At 42.2% G+C, this 15999-nt stretch overlaps 1 pseudogene; it reads right to left on the bottom strand.

Annotated features, from left to right (window-relative positions):
- Positions 1 to 12610: 12610 nt before the first annotated feature.
- On the bottom strand, positions 12611 to 15367 carry LOC109690501 (D-dopachrome decarboxylase-like; annotated as a pseudogene).
- Between the last annotated feature and the right edge of the window lie 632 nt (positions 15368 to 15999).

The following is a 15999-nucleotide window of genomic DNA, read 5'->3' as shown; positions in this document are numbered from 1 at the left end:
TGAGAATAGGAAGACCATGGTTCAAGGCCAGTCTGGGCAAAAAAGTTCTTGAGACCCCACCTCAACAAAAAGCTGGGCATGGTGGCATGCACCTGTCATCCCAGCTGTAACAGGTAGCATAAAATAGAAGACTCATGGTTCAGTCTGGTCTGGACAAAAAGCAAGACTCTACCTCAAAAAACAACCAGAACAGAAAGGGCTGGAGGCATGGCTCAAGTGGTACAGCACCTACCTAGCAAGCACAAGACCCTGAGTTCAAATCCCAGTACAGTCCCCACCACCCCAAAAAATAACAGAAGAAGAAGGAACTGGGGGTTACAAACAAAACAGGAAGAAAAGCCAGATCCAAAGTAGAGATCTGAAAAGGAGGCCTTGGGCAATAAGAGGAAGTGATACACTCCTAGTGAGCCATTTCAGGAGACAGAAGAACCTGCTCACAAAGCTCAGCACGGGCCATACATCTTAAGGCACAAAAAGGATGTCCAACATCTGGGTAGGGAAAGACCTGAGTTGCCAACTGGGCTGCTTTAACAGATGGTGCAAAGGTGCCTGAGTCAGGTAAACAAAAAATAGGGTTCCTCTGCACCATAGCAAGACATGAAGGGTGGCCTCCATAAACTTCCAAAGAGAAAACTAGGAAAGCACTGACAATCTGGATGCTGCTAGCTCTCGCAGGCATATTGGTTACAATAAACTAAGCTCCTTACTTGTACTATGCCTAGCATCCCACAGAGGAAAGGCTTAAGAAACTTGGAGGGAACAAAAGGAGGTCAGCAGGCCTTAACCCAACAGTAGCCCAGCCTACTCATTTCACTGAGCATCAATTTCACACACTGCTTTTATCCTTTGTTTTAAATGGGTGTAAAATCTATCAGGGCTCTCTAGGGGCTGTCACAGATAAACATTATCAGTTTAGTCACCGTGATCATTAACTTTATGTGTCAATTTGAGTAGACTACAAAGTGTCCAAATGTTGGTCAAACATTATTTTGGGCTTCTGGGAGGGTACTTTTAGAGGAAATTAAAAATTAAATCAATAGATAAATTAATGTAGGTTGTCTTCCCTCATGTGGGTGTGTGTCATCCAATCAACTCAAGGCCTGAATAGAACAAAAAGGCTAACTCTCCCCAAAGTTAAGAGAATTTTCCCAGCTTGAGTGCCTCTGAACTACAACATTAGCTTTTTCTTGCCTTCCCGCTAGAACCATGACATCAGCTCTTTCTGGGTCTGCCAGCTTACAGACTAGAACTGAAGAGAACCATCAATTCTCTTCAGACTTGGACTGAACTATACCATTATTCTCTGAGTTTCCAGCTCACCAACTCCTCCTACAGATCTTGGGACTTGTCAGCCTCCATAACTGCATGAGCCAATTCCTTGTAATAAATCTCTTGCTCTCTCTCTCATACACACACATCTATCTATCTATCTACACACACACGTCCATATATACATATACACACACATCCAATTGGTTCTGTTTCTCTAGGGAAACAGAAAAAGTCCTATAAGGACTTATGTTTACCAAGCATAACTTCTCTTACCATGAGAAAGGGATGCAAAGGACTAAACCAGCTGGCTGGAGAAGGAAGGTTGATAGTATCCAAATGGTGGGACAAACTCCAAGAAGAAACTAAAAACCTCTGGAAGAAGAAACTGCTAGAGTCAAAAAATGTTGCCCCATATTTTGTTGAAGGGAATGAACACTGGGACAACCTACAGAGTAAGTGCGTATGTCTACCAAAAGATGTATATGGGAATATTCATAGGAATATTATGCATAAAAGCCAAAATCTGGGAAAAAACCTTAAATGCTCATATACAGAATGGCTAAATTGTGTAGATGCACATAATAGACTACATATCAATACAAAACCCTAGCAGCTGCTGTGCCCTACATGGGTGTACTTAGATAGGATGGCAAGTTGAGAGAACCAGCCTCAGAAGTACATGCCTTCCGGCTCCATCTCAAGGAAGTTTGACAGGCAAAGCTGATCTCTGGTACCAAAAGGGATCAAGATGCCTTAAGGGAAATGAGTGGACCTAAGTAGCCTACCCTCTGGGTGCATCAAATATTCTATATCTTGACAATTCATATTTACAAATTAATAGACCTAATATCTATATACTTTATTGTGTGTATATTTTGCTTTAATTAAGAAGATGTAAGAAGTGGTTGTGGAGAACAAGAACTGGAGGTAGGAAGGATGAGCAAGGTCTCAGGCTTCTCAACATACTCCATTCTGTGAAAGATTTCCCAGTGTCCAGAACAATGAGAAATAAGTGTTCATACTGTTTAAGCTACCCAATCTATCATATTTTGTTATAGTAGCTTGAACTTAGACAGAAATTGATAATGAGAAGTGGGGAGCTATTGTAACAAATACGTAAAAATGTGCAGGAGCTTTAGAACTAGGTAAAGGGTAGAATATTGAAGTTTTGAGGTGTATGTCATGAAGGAATTGTTAAAGGTGATTTTGGTGAGGGCTCAGAAAGAAAACAGAATAGCTGTGCAGAAAGCTTCTGTCTTACTAGAGAATAATCATGAATGGAACGTTAATAGAAGTATGGAAACGGACTGGGTGTGGTGGTGCACATCTGTAATCCCAGCACTCAGAAGGCTACGGAAGGAGGATGAGTTCAAGGCCAGACTGGGCTATAAAGCAAGACAAAGATAAAGAAAGGTAAGGGGAGATTAGCAGAGGGGGAGAGGGGAGGGAAGGAGAGGGAAGGAAGATAAGCATATTAGTTATTAGTCAAGCATGGTGGCACATGGCTATAATCCATGAATTGTTCCTCTAGTCTCATGTACATATGATTTAGATGAGACATTAGAGTTGATGCTGAGACTAGTTAAGGCTCACACCCATAATCGCAGCCATTTGGGAGAGTAAGGCAAGATCTGAGCTTTGAAGCCAGCATGGCCTACACAGTAAGACACTGTCCCCTGCCAAAGACTTTTGGGGATGCTGGGATAGAATGAGTATATTTTGCATGTGAGAAAGACACGAATTTTGGGGGGTCCTGGGTAGAACACTATGAACTGAATGTTTATGCCTCTCCAAAATTCATATGTTGTAGCCTTAATCCCCAAAGGAATAGTGTTTGCAGGTGGGGCCCTTAAGAGGTAATTAGGTTTGATGAAATCATTAACGTAGAGGCCCCATGATGGAACTGGTATGTCTGTAAGAGACTAGAGCTCTTTCTCTCTCTTCACCATGTGAGAATATAGCAAGAAGGTAGCCCTCTATAGACCAAGAAGACAGCCAAGACCAGATAGCAAATCTGCTGACTCCTTGATCTTAGACTTCTCAGTTTCCAGAATTGTGAGAAATAAGTTACTGTTGTTTAAGACAGTAGGCTTTCAAAATGCCAACAAGGCATAACCATCAAACCAGCACTGCAGAAAATACTTCAAGTAATCCTACACAGAAATGAAGAAGACAGACACAGTCAGTAAAATGTGAAAAATAATAAGCAACACTAATCAAGTAGATTAGCAAACAAAGAATAGGGGAAAATAAACATCAAAAACAATAAACCGACTGGAAACACTACATAACTTTAAATATTAACACTGAATGTTACTATTCAATTCCCCAACCAAAAGACATAGAATGGCAAACTGGATTAAAAAGCAAGACCCAACCATTTGTTGCTTATAAGAAACACATCTCAGTTGGGTACTGGTGGCTTATGACTGTCATCTTAACTTCTTGGGAGGCTGAGATCAGGAGGATCAAGGTTCAAGGTCATGTCAGGCAAACAGTTTGTAAGACTTCATCTCTAAAATAACTACAGTAAAGTGAACTGGAGGTGTGGCTCAAGTGGTGGAGGGCCTGACTTCCAAGTGCAAAACCCTGAGTGCAAACTCGAATCCTACAAAAAAAACCCCAAAAAAACAAAAAAAACAAAGAAATGCATCTCAGTGACAAACACTGGCTTAGAGTAAAGGATGAAAAAGATCTTTCAAGCAAATGGACCCAAACAGTCAGAAGCTATACTTATATCTGATAAAGCAGACTTCACACCAAAATTAGTTCCAAGAGACAAAGAATGTCACTTCATATTAATAAAGGAAACAATCCATCAAGAGACAATAATTCTTAACATATATGTGCAAAATGACAGTGCATGCAACTACATTAAAAAAAAAACACTACTGAATTCAAAAGCACAGATGGATTCCTACACAGTAATAGTGGGAGACTTACTCTCAACGATAGTTAGATTATTCAACACGGTAATAGTGGGAGACTCCACTCACAACAATAGTTAGGTCTTCCAGACAAAAAAAATCAACAAAGAAAACTCAGAATTAATTGACACTGTAGACCAAATGGACTTAACAGACATCTACAAAGTATTTCATCTAACTACTGCAAATATGCATTCTTCACAGCAATTCATGGAACTCTCCAAAATAGATAATCTTTTAGAACACAAAGCAAGCCTTAGGAAATATAAGAAAGCTGAAGTAACCCCCTGTATTCTATTAGACTATAATGTAATAAAAATAGAATTCAACAGCAAAGAAACCATAAAATATTCAAACACATGGAGGAGACAGTTCTAGAATCTAATTACCTACCAGAACCTTTGGGATACAGCAAAGTCAGTGCAGGGAGAGAAGTTTATAGCTTAGAGTGCCTGAATTAGAAAAACCTATAAAGATCACAAATAAACAACCTAATGATTAAGCTTTCAGAAACACAAGAACAAGCAAAACCCAAAACTGGCAACAAAAGTAATAAAAACTAGTGCAGAAATTAATGAAAGAGACCAAAAAAAAAAAAAAAACAACTATACAAAGAGCCAATGAAACAAAAACTTAGCTCCTCGAAAAAATAAGTAAGATTGATAAACTCTTGGCCATTCTGACGAGGAGGTGAGAAAAGACCAAATTAATAAAATTAGAGATGAAAACTGGAATATCACAACAAACTCTAATGAAATCCAGAAGATCATGAGGGAATATTATGAAAACCTATATTGAAATAAACTAGAAAACAGAAGAGATAACTTTCTCAATGTATTTGACCTACCAAAATTGAAACAAGAGAATCTATAACAAGTAATGAGATTGAAGCAATAATAAAGAGTCTCCTAACAAAGAGCCCAGGACTTAATGGATTCACTGACAAATCTACTTAAAGAAGAATACCATTACTCTTCAAACTTTTCCATGAAATAGAAAAGGGAAAGGGACACTACCAAACTCATTCTAATAAACCCAGTAAAAAATTTATCTGAAAACCAGACAAAAAAAGACATAATAAAAAGAGAATTATAGACCAGTCTCTTCAGTGAACATAGATGCAAAAATTCTCAAAATACTAACCAACCTAACAATATATCAAAAAGATCATACACCATAATCAAGTTGATTTCATCCCAAGGATGAAATCCCAAGGATGCAAGGATGGTTCAACATAAACAAATCAATAAATATAATATAGCATATAAACAGAATCAAGGATAAAAATCACATAATCATTTTAATTGATGGGAAAAAAAAACCCTTGACAAAATTCAACCTCCTTTCTTGTTAAAAGCTCTGAAGAAACCAGGAATAGAAAGATTGTACCTCAACATAATAAAGGCTATATATGACAAACCTATAGCCAACATCACACTAAATGGGGAAAAACTTAAATCATTTCCTCTAAGATCAGGACAAGACAAGGGTGTTCACTCTCCCCACTCTTATGTAATGTAGTTTAGAATTCCTAGCCAGAGCAATTAAGACAGGAGAAAGAAATAAGAGAGATTCAAATAGGGAAGGAAGAAATCAAATTATCTCTATTTGCAGATGATATGATCTTATACCTAAAAGATCCTGAAAACTCCACCAAAAAACTCTTAGGTATCATGAGCAGTATCAGCAAAGTAGGGCACAAAATCAATATACAAACCCAGTAACTTTTCTATATACCAACAATAAACAGACTGAGAAAGAAACCAAGAAAACAATTCCATTCACAATAGCCTCAAAAATAAATTAAATACCTAAGCATAAATTTAACAAAGTGAAAGACCTCTACAATGAAAACTATAAATCACTGAAGAAAGAAATCAAAGACATCAAAATATAGAAAGATCTCCCATGCTCATGGATCAGCAGAATTGACACTGTGAAAATGGCTATACTCTTGAAAACCATCTGTATGTTCAATGACATACAGATGTCATTGAAATTCTCTTCAAAATTCCAATGACATTCTTCACAGAGACAGAAAAATAATCCTAAAGTTCATATGGCAGCACAAAACCTCAAACAGCCAAAGCAATCCTGAGCAAAAAGAGAAACAATGGAGGTATCACAATATCTGACTTCAAACTATACTACAAAGCCACTGCAATTAAAACAGCATGGTACTGGCACAAAAACAGACATGAAGACCAATGGAACAGAATAAAGGATGCAGAGATAAATCCTTGCAGCTACGGCCATTTAATTTTCAACAAAGGAACCCAAAACACACATTCAAGAAGACAGCCTCTTCAACAAATGGTGCTGAATATCCACATGTACAAGACTGAAACTGTCTCTGACCCTGTACTAGTATCAATTCAGAGTGGATCAAAGAGCTCCTGAAACTTGAAACTGCTACAGGAAAGAATAGGGAAAACACTGGAACATATAGGCATAGGCAATAACTTCCTGAAGAGAACTCCAATAGCAGCAATTAAGAGAAAAGGACTGACAAATCAGACTGTATCAAACTAACAAGCTTCTGTACAGCAAAGGAAACAATCATTAGACTGAATAGATAGCCTACAAAATGGGAGGAAAACCTTTGCCAGCTAAACATCTGACAAGGGATTAATAACCAGAATACACATGGAGCTCAAAAATCTTACCTCCCAAAGAATAGACAACCCAGTGAATAAACTCTTTTCAACACGCCACCTTTCATATAAGAGAAGGATATAAGGGGAAAAAAACATCTATCTGCTCATTTGTGCAAAAGAAACTCAGGATAATCCAAATATTAAAGTGAGCTATACAGGACAAGTGGAAAGGGACTTAAAAAAAAAAAAGTAGAGGAGAATGGCAACAGCATGGTAGAGAAGAAGAAAGTGACACTTCTCTTAAGTACACCTGTGTGTATAGCCCTGACTCTCATAACCAAAGTCAAGGTTCACATCCCAAAATAAACAATTAAAAATCAACTTGGATATAGTGGGAACACAAATTGGAATATAACCAATTGTATTACAACTAACAAAAACCATACTGAAGGGCATGAGGAAGAAAAGAACCAACATAAGTAACTGAAAAACACTATCTTGACTGGATAAAAACTAAAAGAACCAAGATTTCATGGTTGAGGCTGAAAAAAATACAAGATAAATTTAGAACACTTTGCAGCACTGCAAGAGCTCAGAAAAACTGATAAGGACCCACTGAAAGAATACAGAAGCTAACCTGAAGAAGATTCTAAATAGCGAATACAGAAACAGTAAGCAACAGAATAAAAATAATATTGAAATCTAACTCATAAAATAAAGTGAATATCCATGGTCCATGCTAATACAAGTAAGTAATCAAAAATGAGAGAATGAAGAGTTCTTTCTTCAGTAGATTTTCAACTAATCAATACAGCAGGAAAGACAAAGTGGATAATACATTTAAGCAAACATCAAATTTAGTATCCACTAAGCAGATATTAAAGTCAGTGGGCATGAATTTATGGAGGACCAGAATATGTATCCTCTCCAAGATTAACTAGGAAGGGGACAATGCTAACTTTTTAATGTAGAAACCTGGCAGGCGCCAACTAAACCAAGTGACCAGGGTAATTGTCATATATAAGACAATATACCAACATCTTAGATTCCCTTATAAGATGACTGAGGACACAAAAATGTGGTATTTGGGGCTAAAATGCAAAACCTCACTTCAATCATGAGAAAACACTGGACAAATCCAAAGTGAGGAACACTAGACGAAACGACAACAGTTCAATCCACAGTATAAATAAATAAATAAATAAATAATATCCCTGACCAGCATTCTTTAAAAGTAGCAAACCCAAGGAAGACAAGAAAAGACTGAGGACCTATTATGGACTGCAGCAGACTAAGGAGAAATAACTAAATGCAGAACTGGATCTTGGTCAGGATCCTGGAATAAAACAGAAACCTGGCAGAAAAGCTGGTGAAATTTGAATCATGTCTGTAGTACAGTTTCCTTCAAACTTTGGAATATGTGCATATACAAAATGATACATTTTGGGCTCAGGACCTAAGTCTAACATTAAATTCATTTATGCTTCATATACATGGTATACTTGTAGCCTGAAGATAATTTTATACAATTTGTTTAATAATTGTATACATGAAACAAAGTTTCATTGTGTGGAATTTTCAGCTTGTACAGTCATGTGTACACTCAAATAGTCTGAGATTTCAGAGCACTTCAGATTTTCCAATTACAGGTGCTCAACATGCAATCATTTCTCAGATTCCCAGTCCAGTAGTTGCATTTTTCTCAGAATAGTACATTCACCACTTTAAGCTAGCAAGTTTCCAAAGTCTTTAAAGTATGGTTTCCATAGTCTAAGAACACATGATTTAAAAAAAAAAAAAGGGGGGGGGGACAAGGGAAGAACAAGCATTTTGGGTACTTCGGCCCCTGATCCAGAATGATATGTGGTGGTGTTTCCTGACCTGCTCTGACTTACAAGTCTGGATGCTATGGTCTTAAACTCGGTTGTGGAAAGACCTGGGTGTGAATGACTTGCCTAGATGCCCCTCCCTCTACAGTTGCAGTTTCCTCTACTGTGTGAGGCTCTGGACTACACAAGGCTTCCGCAAGCTAACCACTGTACACTAAGCTAGGCAGGATGTACACGGCTTTTGCACAGCCTTGGAGCAAAAAATGGTTTTTACACTTCTAATGAGAAAAAAATCATGACGCATAAAAATTACCTAACATCCAAATTTCAGTAGCCATAAATAAAATTTTAGTGGACTATTGCCACTCATGTATTGTCTTTGGCTGTACTCACACTACAACACCAGAGTTTAGTAGACAGAGTGTGAGCCATAAAGATTAAAATAATTCTCTACAAGTACTGTTATACTTGTTAAATTTACAACACGTGAAACAATACAAATGATGTTTACAAAGGCTCGCTGACCCCTGAACAAGACCGTTCTAAGGATATTCTATTTCTAACCATAGAAATGAATCACACAGAAGGAACCTGAACCACACGGGATCTGTAATAACTCAGGTCCTGAAGAGTTAAGCAGCCCCCAGATCCACCTGTGCAGAGACCTGGGCGCGTCACGTGACGTCAAGCCAACCAGGGCCCGCCCCTCCTGGGAGGCTGGGCCGCAGAACGGAAGTCTCACTTGCAGTCGAGTCGACCCACGGGATGACAAGAAGCCAAGTCATTTCACCTTCCCCCAGTCTCAGTTTCCACCTCTGCAAATGGCCCTAACCACACCCCTCACCTCGGCAGGCTGCCGTGAAGGTGAGTGAAAGGACGCCAAGAAAAAGGCTAGTGCCAGGCTGTGCGCCTGGCAGTCTCCCAGTGGTCACCGCGAGCCGCTACAGAGGCCGGAGCCCATCCTAGGACACCTCAGGCCGCCCGCAAGAACCAGGAAGCCCGCGAAGTAGGCAGAAGACCCCGCCCAGTCCCTCCTGCTCTCGGGCCTCGCTTTCCCTTACGGTGGCTCTGGGGATGCCGGAGGAGTCCCCTGGAGATCTCACTTGACGCGACCTCGCGCCCGCAGTCCTCCCGCCCCGCGCCCCAGGCTCACTCTAGCTGCGTGCCTAAGCCGAACAACCCCCCTAGAAGCACACCGGCAGCCCTAGGAACTCACCAGGCGTCTCCACAGCAACGGCCAGTCCGCCAGGATCCCCGCGCCGGCCGGCTGCGCGCCTGACAATAAGGAGCGTTTCCATTGGCTAGAGCGCCGGCCCTGCCAACCAATCAGCGTGGGCACACGCGCTGCTCGCTGGCCGGTGCTTTCACTGGGGCCCTGCGGGCGGCGCCTGCCTTACGGGCGGGGTGTGCGTAAGGGGCTCCGGGTCCTTGCTCTAGGTCCAAGAGTTTATATGGGAGCTCAGAGCGCTAGCTCTGGATCGGACTTCAGGTCCACCACGTGCAGTACTGGTGAAGCGCTGACCTCGCGCGTGGTCCTCAGCGGTCGCCGAACGAAGGCCTGTTTATCTTGGTAGGGCCTGGGACAGGAACTCTGAAAGCGGAAACCCGAGGAACACTTAGAAGTCGGGGGCGGAAGAGCGTCCTTCTTATTGCGTTACCCGTGCCTCTCCTTTTTCTGAAAAGTAAAAAAAATGAAGCCCAGACGGACATAGTGGTGAACTTATGTCATCTCAGCACTCGGGAGGCTGAGGCAGGACGAGGCTGAAACAGAAGAATGGTCTGGCTCCATAGCCAGACAATGTCTCAAAAGAAAAGGGGGTGGGAGTTTAATAACCCAAGAGACACAAACTAGTTTGATTCGATTCAAACTATTGAAGCAAAGGGGGAAAAAGATCGAAAAAATGAAGGGGAAGTGGAGTAAATGTCAGAAATCAGGCTGAACAGAGGTTTCAGAGTTGAGGGATTTCTGACAAGGGCTTCCATTTGGAGAGGTTATTTTTTGGCAGTACTGAGATTTGAACTCAGGGCCTCGTTGGTGTTAGGCAAGCGCTCTACCACTTGGATCATGCCTGTAGCCCTAGAGGTTACTCCTATAAACCATTGTAGGGACGGGCTTTCGAATGAGTTGAATCCATGGCTCCTTGCATCGTCCAAGAATGATTTAAATAAGAATGAATGTTATAGCCTTTTTGGCATTGTATAAAAACAGTAAACAAATTTTTTTTAAACACTGAAGACTAAAATTATGCTGACTAACTCAGAGTCAGCGCAATACCCAAAAAAGGCCCTATTGATATGCCAGAAGATACAAAAATTAATAAGTAATTGACCTTGACTTTAACTTTAATTAACCCCTGCAAGGGGGTGGGGCATGGCAGAACAGAAATCGATGATTTTTTAATTGCATGGGTAATGTGCACATTGGGTGCTTCGATCACTAAGTGGTGTCTGAAAGATGCGTTACAGTGAAACCTTTGATTAAAGGTGAAAGGGTAGTCAGAGCAAGAAGGAGCTGTGAGGCAAGGGTTCAAAGTGTTAAACAGTGTTGCTCCTGCAGCAACCTCAGATAGCGCAGTAGTAACAGGCGTTAAAATTCAGAGTCACTATGGGGGTAGAGAACATTGGAGAAGGGAGGTGCCAGTCCACACAGCAGGCAGATGACTTCACTCTCACTATAAAGTCAATCTACTTAATATAGGGAGACAGTCACTTCATGATCCTGCTGAGAGTTAAAGACCTCAGTCTCATTCTTAGGCACTGCAACCATTCATTCATTCAACCTGCAAACATTCCTTGAGTCATTCTAGGACCCAGGACACCTATGAAACATGTCTGCAGAAGGAATGAGGGCAGAAACAATTGGGACAACAAGCCAAGGAAAAGAACTCCAAGATCTAGGTTTTCTGTTGTTCTTTGTGGTTTTTTGGTCTTGTTTTTTATGGTGGTACTGGAGTTTGACCTCAGAACCTTGCACTTGCTAGGCAGGTGCTCTACCACTTGAGCTAAACCTCCAGCCCTTTTTTACTTTAGTTATTTTTCAGATAGGATTGCATTTTTGCCCAGGGCCAGCCTGCAACCTTGATCCTACCTATGCCTCCCCATAGCTAGGATTACAATCATAAATTGTCACACAGAGATTATTTCTTGAGATAGAAAATCCCTTTTTGTAAGAGTTGGTCTCAAGTCTCAAACTTCCTGATTTCTGCCTCCTGAGTAGTTGAGATTACACGCATGAGCCACAGCACCACCACCCTCCCCCATGAGAGGCATAACCAGTGGTCAGTCAAACACAGCAGGCAGACATATTCCATTGGAAACTAACTTTATTAACTATGTAGCCTACAGAACAAAATTCTAAATATGGTATTTGACTGGTGCACTGTAGAAAAGGATCATCAAACCTCTGTGCAGGGAAACATCTCCCACCAGCATCTAAGGGTCATGTGCTGTCAATTCTTCATGAACATCTGGAAAGCTACTAAGATAGAGACTTCCTTGTGGCTCTCCCGATCACACCTGTAAACACTCTGAAATACAAAGGCATAATATGGTATGTAGGTGTGGTTGAAGATGGTTCTTATTCTGTCTCTAGTGGCAGACATTACATTTCCATGCTTGGTACTCTGAGACATGATTTTGCAAGGAGCACAGCTCAAGAGAATTCTCAGCAAGAGTCATATTTTTAGAATGACCCAGGAAGCTGCCTGAAAACCACCAGTCCTGTTCCTTTGCCTAGCACAGCAGTCTACAGAGAGTAAATGTCTCACACCACTTAGAGCAGAGTTCAGGAGCCTCAGGATATCAGTAGAATGTACAGGATTCCATGCCAGACCAGCTGTCCCCATGTACCCACTGGATTACACATGCATGTAGAGAGCAGAACCTCCAGGCTGAGCCTTCCACCCAAGATTTCAGCACTGTAAACATATGAAAGAAACAGGAAACTCTGAAAACAGGAAACATCTTACCTCCATGATCACAAAGATCCCATCCTCATAAACCAGACCCACTACCTACAGTGGCTCAGTGGGCTGGGGAGAGAAATAGGAGAAGAAGTCATATTTGGTTCTCTTCATTTATTTGGCATAAGGAAGGGAAGAGGAGGAGTGCGAGATCACCAACATTACTACAAGAGGAGGTACATGAAGATGGTGTCCACCAAGCACTGATTCTGCCAGGAAGCCTCTCTGGAACAGGCAACTGGTTCACAGTTATCCTGCATCCTTTTTGTCAATCTGAAAAAGTAACAACTGTCCCATCCTTGCCAATCTGCCAGGGCTCCACTGGATAAAAGCAGATAACTATCCTTCAGGAAACAGAGAAAAAGATGTCAGCTCCTCAGCAATCTCCCAATCTTGTAAGCTGCCTCCCAGGCACACCCACTCCCAGGGCTCTCCGACATTTGGCCAACCTTCTCATCCCAGTTATTGCTCTTCCATTAACCGAGACAAAACTGAGGGATGATTAGATGCAAGGTGATGGCTACCCATGAATGTGGCTCAGCCCGGACAGACACAACCCAGTGGCCTGCCTGGGTCTGCTGTGTGCTCCATTACACCTAACAGTGTCATTTAGCATGACCTCACTTCCTCTATTTCCAGATGAGGCTGAAAACTACAGATGTGTGTGTGTGTGTGTGTGTGTGTGTGTGTGTGTGTGTGTGATGCTGACATTTGAACTCAGGGCCCTTGCACTTGCTAGGTAAGCACTCTACCACTTGAACACACCTCCAAGAAGAGGCCCAAGTTTTTCATGAGTCAGTTCTTGGACTGGAATCCTAACCTAAGGCCTCCAGAGTAGCTGGAACCACAGACATCTGCCATCATGCCCAGCTCATTGATAGAGATGGGGATCTCACTAACTTTTTTCCCCCAGGCTGGCCTTGAACTGCAGTCCTCCCAAACTCCATCTCTTGAGTACTTGGAGTTAGAGATATGAGTCATAGTGTCTGGCCTCATTTGAAGGTTTGCCTTGGGTCAAAGACAGAACCTGGGTATCCATATATCTAGATCAATTCTCTCTTCAGTACTCCATGACCCTCTCCACCAGCTTCACCTGGGACCTGGTTGGCCATTGATGGAAAAGACATACCCACATTTCCTTCTGACCTGACTAGAAAACTTCTTAAAAATCAGACTGGCTTTTTCTGGGAAATAACATCCTTCTAACTTGCCTTGTCATGGCAGGTATAGTCCACAACCCATCTCAGTGACCCTTGCAGTTCCCCTGGGGAGTGGTTAAAAGACAGCCTCCCAGTGAACAGCAGGAAACATGAGGTCCCAGAGGCCAGGCGCTGCCCAAGTCTCACAATATGAAAATAAAGCACAATGAAAGCAACATTGAGAGAGCAGTTAAAAATGAGTCCAGAGGTCAGTCAAGGAGGCAGGACTGAAGTTCTGAAGCCCCATTATCAAGTAATACAAATTTAGGTACCTTGCACCTTAGACGACAGGTATCTAAAATAATCTGAACACTAAGCCCTAAACCCTACACTGTGCCCAGAGACTCACAATTCATATCAGGAGGTTCTCGGGCTCTTATTTGATAGGCATTTTTACTAAACGTACCCTTTCTTTACCTGCTACCCCTCAAGCAATCCCTGTTCTTAAAGAAGCTTTCTACAAAGGAATTTTGACTGCTTTGTAATAATGCAACCCTTCTTGCAGGTATACAGTTCCATTTTCCCTGCCATCCTGAGAACACTGGGTCAGAGATGTCTCAGTCTCAATTCCTAAGATCCCCAAGAAATACTTTTATAATTTCTGAGTTTGAATGGGTCAACAACAGGGAACACTGCAAGGCTTAGAATGTGTTCGGTCCTCTAGTAACCAGGACCACAAGGCTTGATATGGCTGTCCTTCCTGGACAATAAGGAATGTAAAAAATGTAATTATCACCCTCTTATCCAGGGGCCCTGAGGAGGATCACAGCCTCTGGTTGTCCAGTAGTCTAAAACGGGTTTGCTACCTACCAGTCCTGGCCTAGGGCCCGCTCCTTGGTGAGGAACTCAAATAAGCGAGAATTGTGGCCTCAGTTCTTCTCGGCAATGTCCACCACGCCAATGGACAACACTGACAATTGAGCACAGAGCTCTGTGGATCTGAACAGCGACATGGTCAGGCCGGGCCTCACCGTCACATTCACGTACTGAGAGGGACAGAAAAGTTTCACCTGAAGCTCCAATTACCCAGCTAGCACTGGAGCCCAGATGTAGGAGGGGAAGGGGGGCCCAGGGTGTTCTTGAAGGTTGTGTCAGGGTCATGGCTGGAGAGGGTGACAGGAGGCAGTGGGAAGGGGGAACTGTGGGTTCAGGGGCATAGGAGAATAGAGATTGGTGGGTAGATTGGGGATCCCTCAGAAGAAAGCCAGGGTCACTGTGGGAGGCTGGATGTGGAACAGCTCGACTCCTTACCCCAACATCCTCCCTTGCCAAGGGCACCCCAACCCTTACTCACATGCTAAGGTTTGCCCAGGATGGCTGCAGTGGCTGCACAGAGCCGCTTCTCTAACCCTGTGGGTAGGCGGTGAGCAGGCAAGTTTGTGTCCAGCTCAATGGTTGGCACATCTGGTAGGAGAGGGAGAGCTAGAGGGACAGCTGCTGCAGAGGTGTGCTCTAGTAGATTTCAGACTTCCAAAGGGTAATGAAATAGGGAGCAGGACCAAGGTGCCCAGGCAACCAGGCTGCTCATTGGCTGGGCAGAGACTCACTGCTCCCTGATTGGCTGCCAAGGTTACATCTCATGGACAGGTGCACTGGCTCTGATTTCAGAAAGCCATGGCACCCTACATGCTACAAGACTGGCTTCATAAGGACCCGGCCATCTGCCCTAGCTGGACTGGTGGTGATTTTTCCTCTCCTCATGCTTTCTGGAAACTTTTCACGGGGATCACATTTCCTAGCAATATTTAGGTAGAAGTGTAAACATCCCCCCCACCTCCATGCACACATCTTTGGTGTAATATCCATGCCAGAGAGGTTTTAAACATTTAAGAAATGGCAGCATGGCACACGTGGTAGTGAGTTCAAACCCCAGTACCATCAATCTACATGTATTTGTATTTTTAATAAGTTGCCACTGTTTCAAAGTCACAGGACTTCACATTCAGTATGAAATCTGAGCTTCTCTTAAACAATCAGGAGACCCACAGACAGGCTCCAGCAGGTGGGGCCACGCCATCTCTGTCTAGTCCCACAGACATCTGTATTTCTAGACTCTTATGCCACAGGATTTCAAAGGGTGTCATCTAAATCACAGAAATCAGTGGGTTGGTTCAACATGATCCTCATCAATGTTGCCAAGTCATTTGAATTGGGTATTTCAAATATAATTAACATTATGTGTGTATATATACACTTTCAATTACAAAATAAAC

Source organism: Castor canadensis, chromosome 18 (assembly GCF_047511655.1).
Source record: "Castor canadensis chromosome 18, mCasCan1.hap1v2, whole genome shotgun sequence".
Lineage (NCBI taxonomy): Eukaryota > Metazoa > Chordata > Mammalia > Rodentia > Castoridae > Castor > Castor canadensis.
This window is presented reverse-complemented; position numbering and strand designations above follow the sequence as displayed.